At 49.4% G+C, this 14,106-nt stretch overlaps 1 pseudogene; it reads left to right on the top strand.

The window, feature by feature from the left end:
- Positions 1–8,023: 8,023 nt before the first annotated feature.
- LOC110595918 lies at positions 8,024–8,470 on the top strand (annotated as a pseudogene).
- Positions 8,471–14,106: the final 5,636 nt, after the last annotated feature.

Here is a 14,106-nt window from a genome sequence, read left to right as displayed (position 1 = left end):
CCACTGCACTCCAGTCTGGGCGACAGAGTGAGACTCCAACTCAAAAAAAAAAAAGAATAAAAAGGGGAAATCATTTAACAAATTCTGGGCACCCATTATGGGAGGTACAGTTTTGGGTGCTAGGGCTCAGCAAATTCCAAAGACATTTTGAAGAAAGAAATCTTGAAGTAGATTAGTTACACAAGATATACAAGCCAACCAACTGTTTTTTACTCATTTATTATCTGTATCCCGATCAGGGACAGGAAGGTGACATACACTTCTATGCTCCAATCGATGACTTAAGTCACCTAAAACTTCCCCAGACACAGAACGTTTAAAGGAAGGCTCTGCTAGGGACTCCCACGTGTGAAAGGACGTGACAGCCATCTCCAATGATTTTGTTCCCTTAGGTTTTACGTAAATGTGGGGGAAGGCTCTGACAATCCCTATGTCCCATGCGGTGAAGCAAGACAGCTGTGCAAACACAATGCACCTCCCTCGCCCCTTCTTTACCCTGCCACGACCAAGTGCCATCCTTCCCCCATAGAAGTTCAAGAAGAGGAGGACAGGGAGCACCTCTGACACCCCTTGGCACTGAGGTGAGATCTTAAGACCTTTCACCTGAGCGCCCTCTCCCCCCCCACCCCCCACCCCCATCAAAGTGCCCTAGAAGCCACAGAAGTCACCAGAGATTTGGCAAACGGATCAAAGTCAGGCTCCGCTGGAGATGAAGCCACAAGCACTGAGTGAGCCAGGAAAATCACCTGTGCCGACAGCCCTCCTTCCACACTGGCATAAAACACCACAAGTTGAGAACTGGCCTTCCCAGGTAAGAGGCAGACAAGTACCCGCTCTGTACCCACTGGGCAATCAGTCAGGGTCAAAATGCGCTCAAGGTAGTACTAGGGACATAGTTTAAGAGGTGACCCCCACCTTCATTGCATTTATAATCAACACATAGTAAAATCCGAGAGCCTCACATGTTATTTTAATGCGGCAGCAATACCAACCAAGGTACTAATAGAGACACTTCCTCCTAAGCCTCGGACAGAGAGCTGATTGCTTTCTAACCCAGTCTCCAGGATGTCATAAAAAAGGTATAAAGAACGAGAATGAACGGATATGGTGGCTCAAGTTGGTAATCCCCGCAATTTGGGAGGCCGAGGTGAGGGGATTGCCTGAGCCCACAGGTTGAGACCAGCCTGGGCAACTTACTGAGGCCTCATCTCTACAATAAATCAAAAAAAAAAAGAATGAGGAGAGGGGCCAGAGATGACTCAAAAAATCAGACTCTCCTCCCCAGAGTGAACGGGAAGTCCAAGAGCAGCAGAGCTGGAAGGCCAGCGTGCCGCCACCCTCTGTCCCTCTGCTCTGGGTCCCCGGCCCTCCCATCACATCCTTATCATCACAGGGTTGACGCCAAATATGCAATGCCCAGCCTTTTGGCCATTTACAAAGCAGCTGCTGGCCGAGGACAGAGTTCCTATGTGAACACCGCTGCCAATGCCAGAGGCCCCCAATGAGAAGTCTCTACTTTTGTTTGATGATCTGCCCACATGACTAATGTGTGCCTTTGGGTCTTGTCCACCATCTCTGCACACAGCACACGTCCTCATGTACTACGGCCATAACTGGGTGGGGGCAGAAGGGGGTGTCAAAGGGATTAGCCCCGCGGGACTTTGACCCTACGTGAGATTACAGACTTAAATGCATGCACCTCTGTCAGCTGTGACCCACTCCACACTGTCCCAGCCCATGCTAGAACCCTCCAGACAACCAGGTTCTGTGAGGGGCAAGGGGTATTGGGGAGAGTGGGGGGAATCTGGTTTACAAGTAAACTGCCCCTTTAAAGATCTGCAGCAATTTAAAACCAGCTGGTTTCTGGTATGAGCCAGTCCTCAGAAAGCAACTCTCACTTCATCTACAAAGGACAAGGTCCAGCAATTTGAGTTTAAAAAAAAAAAAAAGGAAAAGAAGAATTGCTCTACACAGAGGAAGGCAAGACTCAGATGCCACTGCCAGTCCAAGAACCAGGAGGTGGGCGTTTTCAGAAGAAGCCACAGGGCACTGGCCTTGGCTGGGGAGCTCAGCGTGTGGCTGGCCTGGGTCTGGGAAAAAGGGTGATGTCAACACTCCAAAAGAGAAACGCCACCGCTAAAGGGACACTGGGCAGGTGTGGGCCTCCCTGCAGGGGCCCTGTTGCCACATGGCCCCAGGGCAGACCCAGCAGAGCTGACCCTGCCCCACCCAGGCAGGTCTGCCACTCACTGGAGTAGGAAGTCCTCCCACAGAGGGAGAAGCTGCAGCCAAAGGAAAACCCTGCATTCTCCTCTCCCTCCCTCCACTCATTATTTTAAAAAGGCAACTATTTCTATGCCTGAGAAAACTTGTGATTGCAAGAATCCTTCTATTATCGGAAAACAATGACCAACTTTTTTAGGGATTTCAGTAACACCTGGGGTGAGGTCAGGCTCAGCCTATAATCCCAGCACTTTGGGAGGCCGAGGTGAGAGGATTGCCTGAGCCCACGAGTTCGAGACCCACCCGGACAACTTGGCAAGACCTCATCTCTACAATAAATCAAAAATTAGCTGGGCGTGGTAGCGTGCGCCTGTAGTTCTGGCTACATGGAAGGCTGAGGCGGAAGGATCGCCAGAGCCCAGCAGGTTGAGGCTGCGGTGGCTGGGAGCGTGCCACTGCACTCCAGTCTGGGCAACAGTGAGACTCCAACTCAAAAAAAAAGATCCTGGAAATGGCACATGTTTTCCCGCCTTAAAGAAAGCACCCACGCCCTAGCAAGTACCATGATGATGGTGGAGATGGTAAGGATACTACTAGTAATAATGACAGCTGTAATTTATTCATCACTCACTACTGTGTGCCAGGCATTGTTTAAGATATGAATTCTCATCATGAGTTCAATATAATGACCATCCTGATTTGATAGATAATAAAAAGAAGACACAGAGAGGTTAAGTAACTTGCCCCAAGTCATACTGTAAGTGATATAGCTGACACCAGATCCCAGGAAGTCTGGAGGCATAAGACTAAACAGACTTTTTTTTTTAATTGGAGTCTCACTCTGTCACTCAGGTTGGAGTACAGTGGTACCCTCAAGGTCACTGCAGCCTCGACTTACTGGGCTCAGGCAATCCTTTCGCCTCAGCCTTCCAAGTAGCTGGAACTGGAGGCGTGCACCACCATGCCTGGCTAAATTTTTTTATTTATTGTAGAGATGAAGTCTCATCATGTTGCCCAGACTGCTCTCGAACCCCTGGGCTCAGGTAATCCTCTCGCCTCGGTCTCTCTAAGTGCTGAGATTACAGGCATGAGTCACCATACCCGGCCTACAGTCTTTATTATATTTGCTGTCATCATAATCCAGAAACAGCCCTGTAGGTCATTACAATTATTTGCAAATTACAGATGGGGGGGGAGAAGAATTAGGAAAGGTGAGACAGTTTGTCCAGTTTGGAAGCTCCAGAGCCAGCAGTCAAAATTCTAGGCCTCTGATCTCCATTCTATACTTTTCTACTCACCACACTCCAGGGTGGTTTGTCCAGCCAGCCTGGAAGGTTTGTACAGACAGCTGTTTCCCAGGACCAGAAGTGGTAATACTAGGACCCAAAGGCACACAGGAAGGGAAGAATTAAGCAATAAGAACCAGGCTGAGCGTGTCTGGGTGGCTGAGGCAGAAGATTTAAATGCTACTACAAATTCAACATTTCCCCATGAATTTGTGTTTTATGAATCGCAACAGCATTCACATATGCTGCAGAAAACACAGAACACATATGTTTGAGACATCCTTTACTCAAGCTGTGATGTGAGGAATCTGTTAACAGATTCATAGGCCTGGCCACTGGGCAGTGTGTGTGTGTGCGACACACACACACACTTGAGCCCAGGAGTTCGAGACCAGCCTGGGCAACACAGAGAGACCTGGTTTCTGCTACAAATTAAAAAATTAGCCAGGCGTGGTGGCGCACGCTTGTAGTCCCAGCCACTCTTGAGGCTGAGGTGGAAGGATCCCCTGAGCCCAGTAGTTCAAGGTTGCATGGGTTGTAATTGTGCCACTGAACTCCAGCCTGGGTGACACAGTGAGACCCTGCCTAAAAAACACAAAAATAAATGAAAACTAGACAGGAAGGCAACCATCCTGCCAGGACGAACCTGCCATCTGCTGCCAACTTCCACCATTCTTCAACAGAAACTTCACCCTCTCCTGTCCTGCTTATAAGCCACACATATGTATGACCCACTGCCTCGTGGCTCCTGCCTGCTTTCAAGTCCCTCTGACTCAGCCAGCCAAGCTCATCCCACTTCCCCGAGACACCCTGTCCTCCAGTTGGGCGTCCACTGCCGCCGGCACATCCTCCTCCCCGGGCCTGGGTGAGCCCTGCTCCCTGCTCCCGAGCGTGCCTCCTCCGCCCAGCCTCCTTTCGAACCCGGCCGAAGACCCGCCTCCCTCGCCAAGCCCCTCACCTCCGAGCCCCCTGGCAGTTCCAAACAACACCATCCTTATTCACATCCAGACCGTACAGTTCGCCATTGTTTCTGTTTCCCCAGTGGAAAATTCCTCAGGGGAAGAACCATGCCCAATCCTCAGGAGACGCAGATACCACGGGGCTTCAGAGCAGGCTTGGGAGTTGACTGAGATTGGATCCCGACCCTGCCACACACTTAGCCCTCCAATTCCCAGTTAACTCACCGGCCGATGGTGATAAACGACAGCACCTACTTTCTAAGGTATTCCTAAGAAGTGCATGGCAGAACGCGTTCCTAAAGTGCCTTCCACAATGCCTGGCAAAAATGCCTAATAAATAATTATTTCCTTTATTATGTTTCTGCCCACGGCCTCGCCTAAGCCTTGCTGAATGGACAGCTGGAGTTCAGGAAGTATTTGCAATTAACTGGTAGAAAATTACTGGAGGTTAGGGATTATCTGTAAAAAGTAGACAAAGGAAGAAAAGCTAGAGGGAGTTCAAGAAAGTAAAATATTAGAGTAGAACGGGTAGTGGAACACGGAAAACAGGGTCTAAGGGCTAAATCAAATCTCTAAGTACTTCCTGGGCCCCGACGTGTCCCCATACTCCGAGAGACACGGAGGACAGGTAAGACAGAAGTCCCACACGCAAGGGGTACCTCCAAGTCAAGACAACACACCTGAAAGAACAGGCAGAATACATGCAGTGCGGAAAGGCCAAAGGAAGGGGTAGCCGATGAGTCCTGAGCTTTGCGGCATGATGACTCCTCTTGACTGCCAGGACATTTTTTGACCGTCACGAGACAGAAGTTATTCCTTGCAGTCTGGTTTAAAAGGACTTAAAAGTGACTATGAACTCAACATTTTTCCATGAGTTTGCTTTTTGTGATTCTGAGCGGGAGTATCACTCCATCGCCCAAGCTGGAGTGCAGTGGCCCGCTCCCGGCCACCCCAGTGATGACCTGCCAGGCTCCGGCGATCCTTCCGCCTCAGCCTTCCAAGTAGCCAAAACTACAAGTGCGCGCTACCACGCCCGGCTGATTTTTGATTTATTGTAGAGATGAGGTCTCGCCAAGTTGCCCGGGTGGGTCTCAAACCCACGGGTTCAGGCAATCCACTCACCTCAGCCTCCCAAAGTGCTGGGATTACAAACTGAGCCGCCGAGTCCAGCCTGAATTTGTATTTTATGAATTGCAACTACATATGCTACAGAATACGTAGAACACATATATTTGAGACATCCTTTACTCAAGCTGTGATGTGAGGAATCTGTTTACAGATTCACAGTCCTGGCCACTGGGCAGCACGCGCACGTGCACACACACACAGACACCGCACTCACACTGGGGATATCTCAGCCATGGACTCCCACTGACAACAGTTCAGAGGTGGCAGTTGGAGGACAGGCTTCTAACAGGCTCAAGTCAACCAACATTTAACTAAGTACATATTTACTAAAAGAACAATGCTTGTAAAAATAGGTAGACAGCTCCAAGAAAGCTTCACAGAGGGTGGGTTTGAGATCCTGAGGGATGATGAGATCAAGGTCAGCAGAGAGGAGAGAAAAGGAGGGAACTGGAGACGCTTAACAGGCACAAGGAGAGATACAGCAGCAAATCCAAGTACGAGGCCTGTCTTTGTGGGGCTGTTGGAGAAAGACGAGAAAAGACCAGAATCAGACCCACAACACTGAAGGACACAGCCTCTCCAAAGGTATGCAATATTAAGCTGGGAACTATTCTGGAAACAGCTGGGGCACCAGGGTTCCACACACCTGGACTCGAATCTGGGTCTCTACTTCTAGACCCTGGATCAGGCAAGTCTCCTAGGCTACATTTCACTAGTGCAAACAAAGGTCTAAGAGTCACTGTCTCATAAGGATGTAATTTTTTTTTTTTGAGTGGGAGTATGACTCCGTCGCCCAGGCTGGAGTGCAGGGGCACGCTCATGGCCCCTTGACTTGCTGGGTGCCGGTGATCCTTCCGTTTCAGCCTTCCAAGAAGCTGGAACTACAGGCACGTGCTACCACGCCTGGCTAATTTCTGATTTATTGTAGAGATGAGGTCTTGCCAAGTTGCCTGGGCTGGTCTCGAACCTGTGGGCTCAGGCAATCCACTTGCTTTGGCCTCCCAAAGTGCTGGGACCACAGGCTGAGCCACAGCGCTCGGCCAGGATGTAATGATTTTGAGGTGAGGCTCAAGTAAGCAACACATTCTTAAGTGCCTGGGATCATGTCTAACTCGGAGCAGATATTCAACAGGTACTGTGTGTCATGATCACAATTTCAATATTCCACGAGGCAGTCTTAAGGTAAGACTGGGTCCACGCCTTAGCATTCCTCAAATGGATGTGACCACAAATCCACCTAAATACAAATTTATGAAAAGAATACTAGGGTCAGGCGCAGTGGCTCAAGTCTGTCATCCTAGTACTTTGGGAGGCCAAGGTGAGAGGATCGCCTGAGACCAGGGGTTCGAGACCAGCCTGGGCAACTTGGCAAGACCTCGTCTCTACAATAAATCAAAAGATCAGTCGGGCATCGTGGCGCATGCCTGTGGTTCCAGCTACTTGGAAGGCTAAGGTGGAAGGACAGCCTGAGCCCAGTGGGTCGAGGCTACGGTGACTGTGAGTGTGCCACTGCACTCCAGCCTGGGCGACAGAGTGAGACTCCGACTCAAAAACAAAAAACAAAACAAACAAACAAAAAAAAACTAGAGGAGCTCAAGAGATGTTAGGTGCATGTAGATGACAAATTTTAAAAATGTCTAGTAATCAAAAACTGTGAGTTCTACTCTTCTACTATCATTTTGTAGAAAATGATTAGTTTTACCTGCATATATCTAACCCTGAATTGTACCAAATCCTTAAAATAGAATAAAAAAAGAAAATGATCAGTTTTTAAAAGCTTTATAAACAAAATTCTCCCTATACACACACACACAAAAAATTCATAAAATTCAACTTACTTTACTAAGAACATTCTTCAATTTTCTCCCTAAGACCTTTAACAGCCCACGGAACACAGTTTAGGAAGCACTGTCTGAAAACAGAGCAGGGTGCTGAAATCGAGGACAAGATAAATAGAATAGGAAAGATACAACAAATAAAACGCTCTTCTACATTCTTTTAAAAATCCTGCTAAATTAAATGACTTAGAAAGGCAGCTGAACTTGGCATCTCTTCCCACCACCCCCAATTCAAGGACTACTGAAACCACCTATTGTGTGCCAGGAATATTACAGGCACTGGAGCTGGGACACAGACAGGAAGAGGCAGGGAGGGGGAGACTACCAAATTCTGCTTCTGATTTTAGATTTTTTAAAACTGCATACGTGATATTAGTGCTGAAATCTGATGCTTTCAAAGAAGTGAACTAACACGTAAAAGCACAGAAGTGGTTGGACATAGTGGCTCATACCTGTAATCCCAGCACTTTGGGAGGCTGAGGCAGGCGGACTATTTGAGACCAGGAGTCCAAGACCAACCAAGGCAACACAGTGAGACCTTGGCTCTACCAAAAATTCCCAAAATTGCTCTTTTGTCTTGGCCGCCAACATGCCATCCAGACTGAGGAAGCCTTGGAAACTTCAGGGCCATGTGAGCCACGGCCATGGCTGTATTGGCAAGCACCAAAAACACTCAGGAGATCATGGCAATGCTGGTAGGTTACATCACCACAGGACCAACTTCAATAAATATCACCCAGGTTACTTCAGGAAAGTGGTTATGAGGCATTACCACCTAAAGAAGAACCAGAGCTTCTGCCCAAATGTCAACCTTGATAAACTGTGGACTTTGGTCAGTGAGCAGACAAGGGTGAACACAGCTAAAAACAAGACTGGAGCTGCTCCCATCATTATGTGGTACGATCGGGCTACTACAAAGTTCTGGGAAAGGGAAAAGCTCTCAAAGCAGCCTATAATCATGAAGGCCAAATTCTTCAGCAGAAGAGCCGAGGAGAAGATTAAGGGTATGGGGGGAGCCTGTGTTCTGGTGGCTTGAAGTCACATGGAGGGACGTTCATCAGATGCTAACGAATGCTCAAAAAAATAAAAATCCAAAAATGAGTCAGGCATGGTGGCACACACCTGTAATCCCAGCTACTTGGAGGTCGAGGGTGTGGTGAGCCATGATCAAGTTACTGCACTCCAGCCTGGGCAACAGAGTGAGACTCTGACTCAAGGGGAGAAAAAAAAAAAAAGCACAGAAGATGATCTGTCACTGGAACAAAATGGACACAGCTCTGACCGCAGAGATGTCTTCAGCTGACTCCCGGTGGGATCTCAGACCAGCGGGACCTGGGGGAAGACCTTCCGAGTGCGGGTTCTGCAGCTCATGGGTTGCTCACTCAAGACGAACTGAAAGACAGATTGAGAACTTGGTGTCCACTCTCAGCTCCTGTTCCACAGATGGGGGCCAGGAAGGGGAGCCTGAGAAAAGTGGGTGTGGAAAGCAGGGCAGGGGGAGAGATCCCCCCAGACCCTGGTGACAGTGTGCTCGCCAGGGGAGACAGCTGCCACCCCACCATCTGTGGCCCCTCCCCGGGAACAGCGGCGCTGGGAGTTCTGTTTACCTTCAGTCTATGCCACTGGGCCGGGAGGGGCTGGGGAGATGGCCCAGTTACTCCCATATGTTAATCCTGGCAGGCCAGCGGCAGCAGAAGGCAAACCCAGGGCAGAGAAGCGGACCAAAGGAAAGTCTGGTGAATGACTACACTCTGACTTCACAGAGCGCCTCTTTCTTCTCTGATGAGCTCAAAGTGCTTTCGTAGACATGACTTCAGAGGCCTTGGGTTCTTTATCTAAACATTTTCACAGGCAAGTCACAGACAGTATCCCAATACATGGGGGAAGCTCAGATAATAAGTCCTCTTTAAAAGATCACATACCCACTTGCCTGAGGGCAGTCAGCAAACAGATGATACTAAACCCTGAGCTTCTACGTGCTGTTCTGGCCTGGCCGGTAGCATAGACTGCTTCTCAAAAATGATTCTGAGAGTTTAGGAAAAAGTGACTATTCCAAAAGTCCCAAAATAAGCGTCTAGAATTCCACAGGACAAAATAATAGTCCTGCCTCACCCTCCTCGCAGATCAAGGGCCCAAGCTGCCTTAAATCATTTCTAAGACAAGCCAAAACAGGAATAAAGGCAGAGAAGTAGGACGAAGGAAAGAAAAAAGGATTTCCGCCTAGATTTTAAAGGTTCTCATTTTATCTCAAGAGGGACACCTAGTTCCATAAAGCCTGCTATTCCATACCTACCAAAGCAGCATAATCTACAGGATAAATCACTGTTATTTTACATTTCTTTCTTGTGCCTTAGAGAAAAGTACTCATGTTTCTATAAGAACACTCACTCACTCACCCAGTATTTAATGCAGGTTTCCCAGGTTCCAGGCACTGTTTCGGGTCTGAGAACAGGACATGAACAAAACTCCCAAGTCTCCCACACCCCAGAAATGGAAGTGCAACGGTGGACACACTCATTTGTATAAAAACGTCAATACGTAAATAGACAGATAAGTTCATACTTGCATATTGCGAGAAAAAGAACAGAGATATCCTTGGCTCACGTGGTAATGAAGTGGTACCTTGCCCAACACTGGAAGGAGGGTGCCCAGTGAAGGGACAAGTTTGCTGCGGGGACAGAAAGAAGCATGTGTGCCCAGGCCCCAGGTGAGAATGGACATGGACTTCCAGGAACCAAAGGCCAACAGGTTTAGGGTTCAGTGGGAGAGGAGTAAGAAGAGGATGGCAGGCGAGTGAGTCACACCACACAAGGCTGGGCGCGGCATCTTAAGGAATCTAGATTTAAGAATCTTGCATTTTCCTATGTTCTTTGTAGCTCCCAAGCCCATGTCTTTCTCAGGATCGGATGCTAAGAAAATACATGCGCAATTCAGCAAATCAAATACAAACCAATTGGCTATTTAACAAGCAAGGTGATAAAATCTTCACTCTCAAAAAATCTTATAGTCTGGGGCAGGCACAGGGACTCACATCTGTAATCCTAGCACTTTGGAAGGCCAAGGCGAGAGGATTTCCTGAACCCAAGGGTTTGAGACCAGCCTGGGCAACTTGGTGAAATCTCATCTCTACAATAAACAAACAAATCTTGTCTCTAAAATAAATAAAAAAATAAGTAATAAATTCCAGCTACTTGGAAGGCTGAGGTGGAAGGATTTCCTGAATCCAGCAGATCAAGACTGCGGTGGCCATGAGCGTGCCACTGCACTCCAGCCTGGGTGACAGAGTCTCCGACAAAAAAAAAAGGAGAATCTTTTCCACTGGTTTGTAGAAAAAAGAAACCAGACCATCTCACCTCGTCTCCTACAAAAAAACAAACAAAATGGCTTGAGAGAAGAAAATATATACCCTTGAGGCAAATATATATACTCCTGATTAAAGCCAAACAAAATGTTCAAGGTAAATGACTCACTGGAAGGGGAACTCACTCCAGGTTAAGTGGCAGCAGCAGGTTTCCCAGAGAGGGAGGCACTTCAAGTGGAAAGTGAAATCGGGGGACACCTCGGCTGAGCCGCCGGGGAGGACGCGCCGGGCACGGCAACAGTGTCAACAGCATGCCAAGGAGGGACAGCAAGGTGCATTCGGGAGGAATGAGCACACAGGGCAGTTGAGCCCACCCAACACATGAGCAGGCCATCCCAGGGACAGCTTATCCCCACCCTCAGGGTCTCGCTCGGAGATACCCACAGCCAGGGCCCCGGCTGGTCTCCCAGTGGGCACGCTTTGGGGGCACAGGGGAAGGAGAGCAGGTGAGACTGTCTGCCCCAGGGAGACAAGGGCAGAGGGCTATGGATCTCATTCACTGGGATTAAAAAGCAAATGCCAAGAAGGAGGGAGAGAGGGGAAAAAAATCCAAGTTGTTGTAGTATTATGCAACTGAAATTCCATGCATAAGCCAGGAAATTCAAAGGTCACAGTTCCCACAGCAACTGTAACCTGACCTGTCGGCGTATGTAGCCTTTGGCACTGCCAGCCCCACAGGCAGGCAGCCCACACGCTGCTACACAGACCTGCCGCCATCAGGTACCTGGGCGTGCTGGGGCTCACCTGGCTGCACTGGGCCCCTAGCCATGCCCCGCGGTCCCCAGTCCTAATAGGCAGAGCTTCACCCTGACCTCAAGTCCACTTACTGTGGGCCTTTACTCTTGGCTCTCCTCTGGGGTGAGTTAGCCCACCTTAGCCGACAAGCAGGAGTCAGAGGGAGAAGGGAAGCGTGTGCGTGTGGGTGGAGGGGTTGCTGCCACCCTCTCTGCTCACGTCTTGTGGCATCCCCATGCTTGCCAAGCCTTACCATATGGGAAAACAGGGAGGGGAGGAGGGAGGAGGGAGGGAGGGAAGCCACATGGGAGACGACTTTTGCAAATCGTATGTCTGATAAGGCTGCGGTCCCCAACCTTTCTGGCATCAGGGACTGGTTTCATGGAAGGCACTTTTCCCACAGAGGGGGGATGCACAGTCAAACCTCACTGCTAATGTTAATCTACTTGCAGCTGTTCCCCGGTGCTAGCATCACTGCCTCCGCTCCACCTCAGATCGTCAGGCATTAGATTCTCATAAGGAGCGTGCAACCTAGATCCCTCACATACACAGTTCACAATAGGGTTGCTGCTCCACTGAGAATCTAATGCCGCAGCTGATCTGACAGCAGATGGAGCTCAGGTGGTAACGTAAGTGATGGGGAGTAGCTGTAAACACAGATGTAGCTTCGCTCACCCACCTGCCGCTTACCTCCTACTGTGTGGGCCGGTTCCGAATAGGTCCCGGACCAGCACCAGTCCATGGCTCAGAGATTAGGGACCCCTGTGATAAGGGACTTGTCTCTGTGGAGTGTGTACCTGCATACATGTTCCCTCCCGAGAGAGTATAGGACACAGGTACAATCACTGTGAGGCACGAGATGGAACGACACACGTCCTGCATCACGATCATAGAGATGGGGCAAAGAGTGAGAGTGACAGCCATGAGCCACTCCTCCCAGCCCCCCCCCCCCCCCCGCCCCCCCCCCCACCCCGTGGTGGCAGTTAAGAGTCTGGGTATCTGCCTGTGTGTGGCAGGAAGACCAACAGATGCCTGGCTCAGAAGCAGGCGATCACGGGCCCTCCCTGAAAGACAAGCCCCCAGAGGTCTTCCTCCTAATTATTTAATGATCACTAAAGACGCGCCCAGAAAAAGGCTTAAGATCTGGAACTCCTACCTCCCTCTGGGCCACGGCTTATGTGAGTCCCCAAAACTACAGGCTTGGGGCAAAGAATGACTTTTCCATGACTCTGGGTCCGAGGTGAAGAACAGGGAAGGGATGAGCAGAGGACAGAGGACAGTCAGAGGACGGTCAGAGGACAATCCGGCTCCCAGTTGTGAGGAGACCAACTCCTCGCCCAGCGGCTGTCTGACCTGAGCCTGCCTGTCCCTCGACGGCACTGATAAAACATGCCTGGCATGACTGCTGTGAGGCACACATGTCAGAGCCTGTACCATGAGATTTAACACACAGAGGTACTCAATAAATAGGAATTATCAGTGTGGCTGCTGTTTTCACACTTCACGCTTTACCAAAACTCCTGCCACCCACCTGCTAACTCACCTCATTTACAAGAGCTGTGTCCAAATAAATGCTTTAGTTATTTCGTTTGGGTTTTTTGTGTTTTTGTTGTTATTTTAGTTGTTGGGTCAGGGTCTCACTCTGTTGCCCAGGCTAGAGTACCATGGTATGGTCACGACTCACCACAGCCTCAACCTCCTGGACTCCACCCCAGCCTCTTGAATAGCTGGGACTATAGGTGTGTGGCATCATGCCCAGCTAATTTTTTTTTTTTTTTTTTGAGTTGGAGTCTCACTCTGTTGCCCAGACTGGAGTGCAGTGGCCACTCCCGGCCACCGCAGCCTCGACCTGCTGGGCTCCGGCGATCCTTCCGCCTCAGCCTTCCGAGTAGCCGGAATTACAGGGGAGCGCTACCACGCCCAGCTAATTTTTTGATTTATTGTGGAGATGAGGTCTTGCTGCCCAGGTGGGTCTCGAACTCCCAGGCTCAGGCAATCCACTCACCTCAGCCTCCCAAAGGCGCGGGATTACAGGCTGAGCCACGGAGCCCGGCTTTAATTTTTAAATTTTTTTGTAGAGACGAGGTCTCGCTATGTTGCCTAGGTTGGTCTCAAAATCCTGGCCTCGAGCAAGTCTTGCACTGTGGCCTCCCAAAATGCTGAGATTACAGGTGTCAGCCACTGCTTGCTTACTATGTGATGAGCACTACTTTGCATGCTGTTCTTTTGAACTTTACACACATGATTTCACCTAATCCACACAATAACCTCATGAGATAGGTATTACTAGGCACATTTTATAGATCACTAAATGTAGTGATCTACTCAAGGTCATACAGTTACTGAGTAGTGGAAGGCAGCCTGACTCTGGGGCCCACACATGGAACCACATCACACCCATCCTCAAAGCATGGAGACACGCCACACCACCACCCTGCCCCGAACACAGCAGGCAGAGGCCAAAGTGGCATTGATTCCAGAAACAGTTTAAGACTGAGTTCTTTCAAAGAACAGTCTCAGGCAGGTCGGCCTTGTGTTCACAGAACCACAGAAATGGTTCTAAAGTTCTGCAGAAG

This window comes from Carlito syrichta, unplaced genomic scaffold, assembly GCF_000164805.1.
Source record: "Carlito syrichta isolate Samal-C Ts95f unplaced genomic scaffold, Tarsius_syrichta-2.0.1 Scaffold305189, whole genome shotgun sequence".
Lineage (NCBI taxonomy): Eukaryota > Metazoa > Chordata > Mammalia > Primates > Tarsiidae > Carlito > Carlito syrichta.
The sequence above is the reverse complement of the archived record's forward strand: the minus strand, read 5'-3'. Positions and strand labels throughout refer to the sequence as shown.